Source organism: Equus asinus, chromosome 16 (assembly GCF_041296235.1).
Source record: "Equus asinus isolate D_3611 breed Donkey chromosome 16, EquAss-T2T_v2, whole genome shotgun sequence".
Classification (NCBI taxonomy): domain Eukaryota; kingdom Metazoa; phylum Chordata; class Mammalia; order Perissodactyla; family Equidae; genus Equus; species Equus asinus.
The window spans coordinates 39,910,933-39,925,986 of record NC_091805.1 but is presented as its reverse complement, the minus strand read 5'-3'; positions in this window follow the sequence as shown (position 1 = coordinate 39,925,986).

Genomic DNA, 15,054 nt, shown 5'->3' with positions numbered 1-15,054 from the left:
TGAATTTTGATCTTTTCCCAGGCTAAGGATATGAGGTATGGTACTCTCTTGTGATACCGGGCAGCAGCAGTGAGCTTCAGCTGCCAGTCAGCTATGTGATCCCGAGGGTGAACAACTGATACACTTATAACCTTTCTGTACTGTACAACCATTCTGTTTTTCACTTCAGTACAGTATTCAATAAATGACGTGAGATATTCAACTTTATTATAAAATAGGCTTTGTATTAGATGATTTTTCCCAACTGTAGGCCAATGTAAGTGTCCTGGGCACGTTTAAGGTAGGCTAGGCTAAGCTATGATGTTTGGTAGTATAGCTGTGTTAAATGCATTTTCAACTTACGATATATAGATATATTTTTTTTGAGGAAGATTAGCCCTGAGCTAACTGCTGCCAATCCTCCTCTTTTTGCTGAGGAAGACTGGCCCTGAGCTAACATCTGTGCCATCTTCCTCTACTTTATATGTGGGACGCCTACCACAGCGTGGCTTGCCAAGTGGTGCCATGTCCGTACCTGGGATCCGAACCGGTGAACCTGGGGCACCAAAGTGGAACGTGGGAACTTAACTGCTGCACCACCGGGCCGGCCCCCAACTTACAATATTTTTAACTTACAATGGGTTTATCAGGGCATAACCCCATCATAAGTCGAGGAAGATCTGTACTAAAGATGACAGAAGATGGCACAATTACTTATACAAATCTCAAGATATTACTGAGATTTAGTATGATAGGATTGACTACAAGAGTTTTGGCTATGGAAAGGTATAGATAAATACTGTCTAATAGGATGATAATATGAGCTACATATATAATTCAACATTTTAGAGTAGCCACATTGTGTAGTAAAGAATTTGGCCTTGCACAAAGGGAGATTTAACTTTTGTCTTCGCTTCTGGAAGTAGTATATGTCATATCTAATAGGAGTATTTTTGTTTAGGGTGGGGGCTGGCTACACTAGATCATGAGGTTCAGGAACAGTCACACCTAACAGTCAGAGTGGGGCCTGGCCATGCCAGAAAGCCCAACCCTGGCATTTAGGGTTGGGGCTTTGGGTTAAATGGTATCATTTAACTTGGAGGCGGACTTCTACCAGTAGTTCACAATCTAGTGATGGTCAAAGCAGTCAATCAATCTTGCCTATGTAATGAAGTCTCAATAAAAACTCTGGAAACCAAAGCTTGGGTGAGCTCCCATGGTTGACAATACCCTGTGTGTAGAGTTCTCACACATTGATGCCAGGAGAGTGGTAATACGTTTCGACACTGATGGAATCTTCCAGTTTGGAACCCACCTAAACTCTGCCCTATGAGTCTCTTCCCTTGGCCAATTTCACTTTGTATCCTTTCCTTGTAATAAACCATAACTGAGTATAATAGGTTTTAATGAGTTCTGTGAATCCTTGTCGTGAATTATCAAAACCGAGGGTGATTTTGGAAACTCCTCAAACTGACAATTGGTGCCTGAATTGAGGGTGGTTTTCTCCCTAACTTTTTAGTTGGACTCCTTGCAGTTGTCACAAGTGTGGGGCACACTTGGCAGTCTGGAGAATTTTTCCCTCAACTTCACAGTTTGGCTAATTCTGGGTACACATTAATAAAGTAAAAAGATAAATTACTATCAACAATATATTTTTTTAGCTCAATATATTAAAAATATCATTTTTATAGGTAATACAATAAAAATTATTAATCAGCTATTTTATATTCTCTTTTCATACTAAGTCTACTGGCTAGTGGCTACCATTTTGGACAAAGCAGGTACAGATTGTTCAAAAATAATAGAGCTCTAAGCAGAAGAGATTAAGTAACATCATTTGTCAAGACAACATTCACCTACTGTAAAAAGTCATGGAACTGAAGGTTGAGGTAGTTTGGGGAATATTTGGATACAGAATAGAAGGGGAAAAGAATATACGTAACAGAGGACTGCATGTCCAGGTCAAGTACGTGGATTGTATATCCCTGAATCTGATTACAAAACCCACACAGAGACAGTATATGGCAGCAGCATTGGGGGACTTTAGCTATCAGGTCATCTACTAATAATCTCCCTTCAGCTAAAGGCGGTACACAAGAAATTCTTACCATTTGCAGGAAATCTCTCTGTGTCTCTGCCTCTCTTTCCTCGTTTCCTCCTGCTTTCCCTGTCTGGTCCCCTTCTTCCCTCCCTTCCTTCATCCTTCACTCTTTTTTTTACTTTCCTCTTTTTCCCTTCTTTCAATAAATATTTATTGACTGCTTATTTGTATGCCATGTACTATCTTTCTCCTAACGATTTTGACCCCTAACCCCAGTAGACATTTGACTATGTCTGAAGACATTTTCAGTTGTCATACTTGGGACAAGGGTGCTACTGGAATATCGCAAGTAGAGGCCAAGGATATTGCTAAATAAATGCACAGAACAGTTCTCCACCACAAAAATCAATCCAGCTCCAAGTGTTAATAGTGCTGACATTGAGAAACCCTGTCCTAGAATGTTTTAGAGATGAAGGAAACTACTCTTCTAGGCATAATTTTCATTGACAAGGAAAAAGTGGAAGTTAGAAAGTCTTTAGAGAAAGCAATAATTGAATTATAGTAATAACAGTAATAATATCATAGCTAACCCAATGTGTTTACTATATTACAGGAACTATGATAAAGTTTTTACTTATATAAATCTCCTTAATATTTACAACTTAATAAATAAATGTTAGTATTCTCTTCATTTTATGGATGAGTACATTGAGACCCTTGCCCACTAGTGGAAGCTATGAGGAGTGGCATTCTCATGCCAGAGTAACAGGAAAAAGGAATAATTGACTCACTCATAGGCAACAGAGAGATGGAAGGAAAGACAGTGGGCTTCTTTGATCTGAGGCTGCAACAGAGAATGGCTTAATAGGATTTGGAGTTTCTGCAAACCCATTCTAACAATGACATAGGAAATGATCTCATCCAAATAAAGAATGGGTGCTTCCTAAAGTGACATTCATCATCTTAGTGAGTTGTAGCAGATGCTGTCAGTATCCTTGTCCGTATTCGCTGAACACATATAGTTCCCGTGCTCGAAGACCTGACCCAAGAGCTTCCTACTATAAACACCTGCAGCTCTTTGCCTGGGACTTTTCTTGGGAAAGTGGAGAGTTCTCAGCCTGCAACGGACAGCCCAGACATGTTTTTAGAATTAATTTCTTCGGTAGAAGCCTTCACTGATGGTTGACAAGAGTGTGCATAGTAAGTCAGCTGCCATTGCCCTCTGAGGTGGGGTCTGTGCAGTTTCCCAAGCTCCTCGGCAGAATTGAGCTCTGTTGTCCACAGTCTTGTCCTGCTTTTTAACACGCCTTGCGTTGAATTACTTCCTTTCCCTCTCTCATTTACTCTGTCTTCTATGGGTCAGAGAATGACCTTGCACCCATAACCTTTCTCAAGGTCTTCTAGTGGAACACAACCTAAGATGGGTGTTTTCCAATTGGGTCAGATTTTGAAAGTATGTGGAAAAATAATAAATGAGGGACAGCTAGGTAAGGATGAATATGAATAAACCAAAGAACCATAAAATCTAGAACAAACTAAAGCTTATGAATATTGCTGTGGACAATCTAAGCGGCTGTCTTAGGAACTAAAGAAGAATGATAAAGATATGGGAAATCTATGTTCCAGTGTCAAAGAAACAGAACCAATATTGCTTCTACCTTCTCTCTTAAGAAAAATTATCTTTACCTTTAATAAAAAAGGTAGAACAAATATCAGTGAAAGAGAATCGAAACCCAAAGTCCTTGGAGAGGTGGCGACTTCTCAGTTTACAGGGGGCAGGTCAGACATATTCGAGAGTTAATCTCTTTGGGAAAAGCCTTCAACTAATGACTGACAAGAGTTTGTGCATAAAGACCCAGCTTCTTGCCCCTCTGAAATGTCCTCTGTGCAGTCTCTGAGGTGTTCAGCTGTCTAAACTGTTTAAGTATCTTGATTCAGACAAATTATATTGCAGGAAACAAGAAACTTGAAGATGATATTACCGAACTTCTGTCAGAAATGTTATAAGAATCATGAAAAATATGTAAGGATAGATATAATCTATGTTTTCAATAGTGTAAAGATATATAATGGATCCACTTTATTTCCCCCAGTGCATCTGGACAGAAAAATAAAATGAATTACGAAAAGAATAGTTTGTGAACATTGGTCTAATGAAATTGTAATCATTTGGAACCTGTATAGATTCTTTAACTATTCCTGGTTTACCTGGACCCAAAAGGAGTAAAAAGACCCAGAATTTTCCCCATCCAGTGTCAGACAATTTGGTCACACCAATTATGACCCTGACTGTCATAGTTTTAAATTATGAGAAAATTAGAAGTATATATTAAAGCACAGACCTTATTTTTATCTTCCAGAAAAATGATAGCATAAGGAGTTTTAAGCAGATGAACATAGTTAACTATCTTTTAAAAAACAAGCCTTGAAAGAAGTAGAAGGAGTGCATTTTGAGACTTTATTTCATTTTAATTTTTTTCCTGTTGATTGCGCAGAACTTGCTATAGCCTAAGAGACCAAAGGAAATTAAACCAGCAAAAAGAGAATTATGTAAATTATAAAACAAACTATTTGAAGTGATTTTCACTGTATTAACTTAAATATTAACATAAAGATACAATTTAGGATGATGATTAATGCTTTCTAGTAAAACATTAGTAATTGGAATGTCTCATGACAGAAAACATAAATAAAGGTATTCTGTTGTTACTTTTGTTCTCTGCTTTTTAACTCCTTTAGATTAGACATCTTTGCCTTTCTTTGAACTGTGTGAAAGGAAGTTTCCATGTACATATTTTACGATTTAGCATGAACCCGCTGTAAATATTAAAATATTAATCTGTTTAAAAAAACGTCCTGTTCTCACTTCTCCTCAGACATTTTCCAAAATATGGGATCCAATGAGTAAAAACAGTTATGACTTGCATTGATACATTGTTTTCCTATGACTTATATCACAGTTTCCTCATATCTATAAGTCTGTATTTTTGTATTTTATGGGTGGTGGTAGTGGTCCTGGTGCACATAGAAGTGGTTAGATCCATTAGTAATATGTTGGTAATTAAAGAATCAGGTAGAGGAAATTAACGATTTATCCCCACAGGGTTCAGATACCTGCTTCTCATCAGCACTAACTCAGAGTAGGGCTGTAGCCATGTCAGTACTACCCTTTCATGTTAAGTCTCTAGTGGCTGACAACTTATCATCTCGTGAATGCTTTAGTGTTTGTTAAAGCTCTATGTCGCTCTTCAAACTGGTCCCAAGGCAGAGCATATGTAGATATTAGAACCCGATTGTAAGCAATCTGACAATTTGTCTCAGTCAGTGTTTTGCAGGATCTTCTTATGATGTAAAATTGTTGAGCCATCAAGAAGGTTTTACTTTGTCAACACATTTCAGCTAATTAAACGTTTGTGTGCCCAGTAGACATATTAACCACTATGTGGGTCAGTTGTTTTCTGTTTCACTTTCATAACTTTTGTCAAAGCTCATTCTCAAATCAGCCTTGTAGCAGCTTTCTCACATACACAGAGGACTGCTGGCTGCTCAGAAGTATTCGGAAATGGGGTGTTTTGATTATATAAGGAGTCTGTCCAAATGAAATTAACTCAAATATCAATTTACATGTAACCTGAAAACATTGAACAAGGTTTTCTTTTTTTAAGTCAATGTTGCAGTGTTAAATTAGTAGTCAAAATTATAGATGTTTCAAATGTTAATAATCAAATAATTAAATTTAAGAATCAAAACAAAATAAATTAATTCAATAAATAAGATTTGATATGAGAAAACACGAGGCTTCCTCTTCCTTCTCTTGTCCGTTTTTCCCCTCCTCAGAGAAATCACTTTCACATCTTTTAAATATCTATGTTTACTATCATCTGTCTATCTATCTCTACCATCTCTCTCTCTATCCATCCATCTATCTATCTATCTATCTATCTATCTATCTATCTATCTATCCTCCTCCTCCTCTATCTATAGAGAGTGTATGTGTGTGTGGTGTTTACCTCCTGTTTCTAAATACCTTGCCTAATTGTTAGTTTTTGATTTTTCAGTTTTAGGCATTATCTACTGCCTGCAGTGGAAAGCAAGGGCTTAGCTCTGTCTTCCTTTGCTCCCATCACAAACACACACACACAAACACACACCACAAACACACTCCCTCTCTCCCTCTCTCTCTCCCTTGCTCTCTCCTGCAACTCAACTCTCAGTCTCTCACTACAGCTATATTATAATTTTGGTTGGAGCAGATTGCACTGTTTACATGATTAAGACTAGGGAATTTTATCCAGAGTTGCACTGTGTAATAAAGTGGAAGTTACTGGAATGATCCTGTTGAGAATCAAATGCTACTTGCATTCCTGTCTCTTTGGATGTGATTTTTTTCTTTTCTTCCCCTCTCCAGAAGCTTTTAGGATCTTGTCTTTGCCCTTGGTGTTTAGAAATTTCATGGTGATGTTCTGTGGTATGGCAGTATTTTTATCATTTTTACTGGCACGGGGGGCTTCTCAATCAGTTCTGGGAAATTTTCTTTTATTATTTCATGGATAATTTTTCTCTCAGTATTCTCTGTTCTTTTCTTTCTGTCATTTGGAGTTTGGATCATCTATATTGATCCTCTCATTGTCTTACCTTTTCCCCCATTTCCATTTATTCGGGTTTTTTCTTTTTTTTGGTTTGTTTGTTTCCATTTGTGGCGTATATGCTCAATGTTCTCTTGAGTGCTGCGTATCTGCTACCATATTTCCTCCATTTCCAAGAACTCTGTTTTTGCTCTATGAATGCTTTAAAAAAATATTCTATTCCTGTTTCATGATTATAATACTTTATTTTTTCTCTCTGAGGATATTGATGATAGTTTTTTTAAGAGTTCTCTCCACTCTATAGTTCATTTTCCTTCAAATTGCTTTTCCTGTTGATTATTTTGGTCTTAATTTCTTATGTTAGATGTTTTCAGATGCTTGGTACTACTCAGTTGTCTCATATTCAAAAGTGGGGAACTTAAAATTCTGATTGGAAGCTCAGAGAACATGAAGGGAGTTCACCATCTACGAGTTTTGCTGTAGGATTATCTGGCTGGACTGTTTAGTTATGAAGACTCTGATATCTTGATCTTCAGGCTTTTATCTTAGGCTGGTCCTATTCGGCAGAGAAGGATCCTCCAGTTATCTGTATGGGATGAAGGATGGCTGTTAGCATTCTGGGATTTGGAACTTTCCATTCCTAAACTCTTCAGAGATTCAGAGATATAAATTGGATTGGCTTTCAGCTTTGTCCAGTTCCCATTTAAGATTCAGTTGCATATCACTCTTCCATCTGTTTTCCAACATCCAAACCTTATTTCCGTTGTTCTTTCTACTATACTCCTAGTTATTGTGGGATAATGTTGAAAAAATGTCCACTTACTGTTATTTTGGTGGAGTTTTCAGAGGAATGAAAAGTAGATGGGCTTGTGAAATTTGATGTCTTAATCTGGAATCTTAATCTTTCTGAAGTTATTCTATAGAGACTGAAGAAGGAAAACCAGAGATTATCCAGGCTATGTTCAAGCTTTCTGGGGAAGCTGCTCCTAAATTCAACCAGGCAGATAAGCATTAGTCAAAACTAAAGCATATTCAAAGAGCAAGATTGGCCTTGCGATGATAATGGTTGAAGTTCAGATAATACATACATGTGGATTCATCATACATATGTCTACTATCATATATATTTGACATTTCCCATAAAAAAAGTTAATAAAAAAGAAAGGCTATTTTACAATCCTTGGTAAAAGTATTTCTGAATCCAAGAATCAAGTAGTTTTCCCTTAAATTTTACATAACATTTTGTCATATATGTTATATATTCAAAAGAATTTAAAATTATATGCCTCTAGGAAAGCTGTGGACTTCAGTCAAAACATAAATATCACGAGTCTTTTTTGAATTAAAATCAAATTAACTTCCTAATAATCTAGTGTGCCACTGCTATTGTTTTAAGTAGCCATGTAATTATTCACTCATCCATCGTTTTAAGAGCCACTTCTCAGTTTCTTTTCTTTCTCTTCTGCTTGTAACTCTAGCTTATGATGGTCCCCTCCTAATGTCAGCTCAATATACCTCTAGTATCTCACTTTAGGTGCTCAAATTTCCTTTTGCCTTTTGCTGCTTCCCATACATGTCAGTTAACATATGAAAAAGATGAGCTTGGAAAAGACTTTATTGTACTTTAATAAAATAAATTCAAGGTCACTAAATATCTATGTGATTACAATTTGTCTAAGAAAAATATATCTTCTTCATGGAATAAACATTTTTTGTAATATTTTGTAGAATTTTTGAAACAGAATTTGTTTTGGATGTAGTATTCTACTCAGAGTAGTGCACAAATTTAGTTTGGCTATCCTATAGCAGCAGCGTCAAAAGTAACTCTTTGGACAATAATGCACCTGACCAAATGTATAAAAATATGTCATGGAGATTATGAAATTTTGCCTATTTATAGAAATTACTTTAGAACTTGGAAATTAGAAGTAGTCAAGCAGAAATTCAAGATAGTAGCAGTAGACAGAAATGTCAAACTTATGAAAATGCTCTTACCAATCACATTAAGTCAACATTTATTAATAAACGTTCAGTTCCACTGGCTGCACTTAGAACTTTATGTTATCATCTGTTGTTTTGTCTCTTGAATTTACTTTGGTTTAATTTATCAAAACCCAAATATGTCTATAAAATGACATTTCTTCAACATGAGAAGTCTGGGAACCCTGATGTCTCTATTTGAGGAGCATGTCTTACTGAAATGAAAGAATCAGGAAAGGTTTCTTGGTATGTGGGAGATCAAAGAATCATAAGATTGGAAGAAACCATCAGAAACCACCTAGTCAAGCGGTTCTCAACCTCGTCTGCTTATAGCTTCTCCACAGGGTATTTGGAAATGGATTTGGGCATTTTTCATTGTTACATGACTGGATGGAAGGGACCTACTGGTATTTAGTGGGTGGGGGAGCAGAGGTAATAGATATCCTACAATGTTCAAGATGGATCAGGACAATGAGGAATTGTCTTTCCCAATTCCTGATCGGACCAGTCACGTTCTGACGCTTGAATCCTTTCCACATTGTGGGCTTACTGTAAGAACGATGAATAGGAAATTCAGTTTTAGAATTACAACAATGCAATTCTGCAAAGTTGGGGAATAGCTGTAACAGTAGAGAACAGCACAAATTCACTGAAATTAGAAGGTCACATAATAGAAATCTATCTGTCATCTATCTATCTATCTATCTATCTATCTATCTATCTGTAACAATTAAGGTTCCCAAGGTTTTCTGAATAAAATAAATCCAGGTTTAAATTTATTCAAATTAATTCAAATACATTAAAATATTTTTTCCAAATGGAATTGCCTTTTACCCTGATTTAAAAAATCACAAAAACTTCTTTCTGTAAATAATCCAGGAAATAGAAAAGCACAAAGAAGAAACAAAAAAAAACCCACAATTAATTCTATTACCCAGAGAAACCATTATTAATTTATACATCAGGATTTCTCGACGGTAGCACTATTGAAATTTTGAACTGGATAATTCTCTGTTGGGGAGGCCTGTCCTGTGCAGTGTAGGATGCTTAGCAGCACTCCTGGCCTCTACTCACTAGATTCCAGGAGCATTCATACATCTTTGACAACCAAAACTTTCTCCAGAGATTGCCAAATGTCCACTGGGAAAGAAAAGCACCTCTAGTTGAGAACCACTAGTTTAGATGCATATCCTTTTATACGTGTGTGTGTAAGTGTACGTGTGTGAGTGTGTTTAATCAGGTTGTCCTGTTGGATGGCATCAGGAATCCCAATGCTTAACCAAACTAAACTAACCAGCTTGATGCCTTAGCATATTTTGAAACATTTTTCAGGATTGTGACTTAATGGGATTCCTGGGGCCCAGTGAATTACATGCATTCTTTTGTATGTGTACAAGAAGGCCTTACTATAGTTCATTCTTTAATTTGCTCCTCTTTCAGATGTGAACCAAAGTCTGCAAGGTTGATGATCTGCATAGGTAAGCCACCTGGCCTAACCTGCCTGAGGACCAGCACCGTCTCACATCGTAGTCATTCTGTTGCTGTGTTTCTATTGTTTCCGTTTTTCTCTCTGTATTCTCTTCATTCTGGGCTGGCATCTATTTTAACTCAGGCTGAATATCATCCATTGGTGGTTCTCTGTGGGGCTTACATGATGTGAAGACATTTTAAATATAGCTGCACACATTTCCTCCTGTACTATGTTGTCAATTTCATATTCATTTCTGCTTAAGCTGGTCGCTAGGTTGGCTGATGAGAATTCATTCTTGGAAAAAGCATGATAAGTATTTTCTACTTTTTGCAAGTGAGTCAGACTGTGAATGCTGTTTTGTGTCTTATCAAAACATGAAAAATACATGTTGGCAAGTAATAACATGCAGTGGATTTACAGTAGTGCATTCCAAATGGATATATCAGGACTTTGTCTTTTTTAACTTTCCCGCACCTATTGAGCTAGACTCACATGACAAAGTCTTTAGATAAATTAAAAGAACCCTTCCTTGCCTGAGCCTCACATCTCATTTTCTGTGTCCATAACGAAAAGAGGCAGCCAGACCTCTATTGACAAGCTACTCACCCGCTTATCTTCAGCCTAACTCAAATTATCCTGAAAGAGTAAACATTTACTAAAAACTATGTTACCAATTTACTGGGAAATTCAATGGACTCCAAGAGCAAGAGATGCTAAGATGGGAATAAAGCCACACACACACAAAAATGCTCTTTCATGGTAAGCAAAACTGTAGCATTAGAAAATCTTAGGTGAAGAGAGAGAGCATGAACACAGGTCCAGAAGTTCTGTATCAGAAATGATTATTACTCACCCACTACACATGCATTCCTCTGCAATTTCCAGCCTCCTTGCATATGATGGCTCTAGCCAATGAAATGTGAGTGTACCACTTGCAGGCTGAAGAAGAGCCAGGAAGCCACCTATTGCCATAGTTTCCTGCTATAGTGACTTTAGAACATGAATGTTCTGGATTACATGGTGGTAAGAAAGAAGCAACCTAGATCTCTGAGTTACCACATGGAAGAGACATGTGCCAGTCCTGACCTGTGACCTGAATAACAAATTATTTGTTACTGCAGCATGGCTTCTCCTAGCCTAAGACATCAGTCAGCCTGAAAGAGTTGGAAAAGAAAAGTGGGAAGTGGGACTCAGACACAGCCAAATAAGTAAAGAGGAGCAGAGAGGCAATTAGCTCAATTTGAAAATTATAGAAATATTTTAGACAGCAATTGTTTTCTTTGGAAGCAGAAAGAGGGATTTTTGTCTGAACCTTTGGCTTATTGATGGCAACAAATCTCTTAGCAAATTTCTGGGAGGGCAACTTCATTGTGTTGGTATTTTACTCTTCCATTTAAAAATCTTTTTTAAATTAAATTTTTTTTGTTGTCTAACATACCTGTCTCAAGTAGTCACCAATCAGAATCACAATCTCTTAATTAATGATGACCTTTTGTGTTTATTTTGTTTTAATGCTGTTTTTTTGTGTTAGGCACAACTTAAAGCAACGATGTTTTTACCTCTTTTAAATTGAAACAAGTCTTCACTCTTATTACAAATTACACAAATTAGGAGAAAAAAACAGTTTTGAAAATTTTTTTTACTCTATTTTCAGTTGGGGCTCTTTGCCAACTTTGTTGTTAAATTTTAAATGTGAGTGAAATTTCAAAAACTAGCTAAATTGTTAGTTTTTTAGTTTTAAGTTTTATCAAAGGATTCTGAGACTGTTATAGCACTTAATTCCAAATAACAGGGACAATCAGAAGATTGGTAGAAAATTTAGAGATCCCAGATATCTTCATTTTGATTTTCTTAAAAAAAACAAATATTATCTTACTCCATTTCCAAAGTTACAAGAAGAAAGGATTCCCCTATTTTGTCCTCTCAAAAGATGACAGAAAGAATTGGCAAATGAATTAAGTCTAGGAAGAAGGCCACCTGGCTTTTGTATACTAGACAGGAAGGATAAAGTCCAGCAAAAGGGTTTTCCCCATAAGGAGACAGCGGTAGTGGGGAGGATTCTTGAGGGTGGATGGAGTTAGGGAGTATAAGAAGCTGGAATGTAGCCTAGTTCCACACACAACTTGGAGAGCTTGATTTCACACCAAAATTGAGCCAAGGCTTAGTGGAAGCCTTACACTTTAGCAAATGTCAGCTGAGTTTCAGATTTCACAAAAGAGCTTAAAAGAAGAAACAGAATCTTGGCAGTGATGGTGACTGGCTGGTAATGGCCGCTGCTAGTGGTGGCCACACAAATTGCACTGTCCTGCCCCAACAATGAATCAGTGCAGTGATCCAGGGGGTACATGTTTAATTTGTGAAAGTTAGTAGCAGTAGAGAGCATTGTGTGTTCTTAGCTCTCTGGATGTTCTTCATGTGGGAAAGCAAAGAATCCATTAGCGATTTAAGAGCTATAGAGGAAATGGAGGGCTTTTAAAAAAGGATCTATTTAGTTTTCCATTTATTTTATTCAATATCTTGCAGTTCACAATCACACAAATAATTAAAATAAAGATTCAGTCAGCTCTTGGCTATCAGCTGTAATAATCTTTTCCTACAACAGCTTTATTTTAATGGGGTAAATTGGGCAATTAAGGATTTGTTTCTGGGCAATGAGCAGAGGTGTCAAATCCAAGAACATCATCATGTTGAAACTCTAATGGAACACCGGGTTTAGACGACAATCATCAATGACTGTGAAAACCGTTAGATAAAATGGTGATGAGCAGCTTTGTAATAGACAGACTAGAGTCATCTGAACTGACTGATAACCTTAATAGCCCTAAAAGACAGACAACCAGCTGTTGTATGTATCCTCATGAATGCAAGAAGAAGTACCCAGCACAGTCTGTTCAATATTCTTTTCAAAATTATAACATGAATCTAATCAAGCCTTTAGATTTAACTATAAGCTAATAGAAAATGGGTGGATAGAGGAACTGATTAAACGTCACCATGAGACTGAACGGTTCTCACAGTCCTGGAGGCTGGGAAGTCAAAGATCAAGGTGTCAGCCTATCTGGTTCCTGGTGAGAGCTCTCCTCCTGGCTTTCAGATGGCCATCTTCTTCCTGTGACATCACATGGCAGAGCTCTTGTATCTCTTCTTTTTCTTATAAGAACTCTAATCCCACTGTTGTGGGTGGGGGTGGGGTGGGTGCCCATCCTCCCCATGTCATCTGAACCTAATTACCTTCCAAAGGCCCCACTTCCAAATACCATCACTTTGGGGGCTAGAGCTGCAACATACAAATTTGGAGGAACACATTCAGTCCACAATAATCTCTTACGTGGTTTTATCTATATGTATGCCACCACTAGTATATGAATGCTCCCATTGTTCAACATCCTCTCCAATGCTTGGTATTTTCAAGGGTTTTTCATTTTTATCAATCTATTAGGTGCAAAATTGTATCTTATTCTGGTTTTAATTTGCATTTTTTGATTGTTAGGCTGAACATATTTTCACTTGTTTGTTGGACATTTTAAATTCCTCTTAAGTTTAGAGATCTTGTCATTTTTTTTCTATTGGGTTGTTAATCTTTACTATAATGATTTATAGGTCTTTGTAAATTCTGCATCCTAATCTTCTCCAGTTTATATGCATTGAAATTATCTGGTAGTATATGTTAGACTTTTACTTTTCTTTTGTTAATTATGGCATCTCTTCATGATATACTTGTTTAAATCTTAATTTTTATGTAGCCTAACAATTTTTTCTTTCTAGTTTGTTCTCTTTGGGTCCTATTTATTATATTCTTCTCCTAGAAGTAATAAAAGATATTTTATAATGGAGAAGTTCTTTATAACTCCTGAAAGTTCTAAATATTAAATTTGCAGAATAGGTTGTATTAACTTTCTGATATTAACTCTCGGGTATGGTGGGAGGTAGGAATCCATATACATTCGATTTCTTCTGCATTCAGTTACTCTGGAATCTAATTGATATAGAAAAGGCAGCGTGAATGTTTGGTTCTCTCTCTTTATTTACTAATTTTAAGAATATTGGCTTAGTGTCTCTTAAACGATTATCTTGTAAGAAATGTGCTCAACTCCCCACCCATAATTTGGTTTAATGTTGAGACTGATGATGCCACAAATGTATCAAGAGGGTGTGAAGAGATGTGTTATTCACATAAAGAGTCTTTCTGAGGAGAGCAGAGCAAGCTCCCAAGCAGCTTTAGAGAGCAAAGAGGGAGTGACTGGCTTTGACCTCTATTGTGGTGAGGGAGTAGGGCTAGACTAAGAGCTCTTGCATAAAGGCTGGGGCTTGCCTAGTTTAAGCACTGCCTTAAGGAGCATGTGGGCTTGCCCAGCAGTAGGACGACAGGAGAAGGGGGAAGGATGGGACTTGAAAGCTGTCAGTGGTCAAAAACAAAAAAATAGAGTCGAATTCTTTACTACAATTCACCCTTGATATTTGACTGCTGATTGAAATATGCATTGCTTTATTCAATTAAATTTGAACTTAAGTAAGCCATTACAGCATCTATGAGACCTGACACCTGAGGCTGGTAAAGGAGGTGAAATTTCTATTGAATGCCTTATTCAAGAGCCCAATATTACGTATTCTAAGAACTGAGTGCCTTCACCTCTTCTCTAAATAGGTCTTGTACCATGGATTTCAATCCTTGAAGTCCCTGTTTTAATTTACATTGGGCCATATTAATTAGTTTTAACCAGAGAGGTACATGGAGTCCCATTTTGTCAAGCTGATTATAAGTGACAAAGATTTAATTTAATTTAAATTTATAAGTTGTTGCGTCAGAGTGTCCATGCCCACCCTGGGATAATTTATGGGAATGGGTGCAATGGCTGTAGAGAATTTATGCGTGGCAATAGTTCTGATGGCCAAGGTGAATCTTATCTGTTTGTCCTTTATTTTATGTCCAGTGACTATTGTAGGAGTATAGGGTATACATTATTGAAACTTATGGGATCCCAGGTGTAACCGTGATT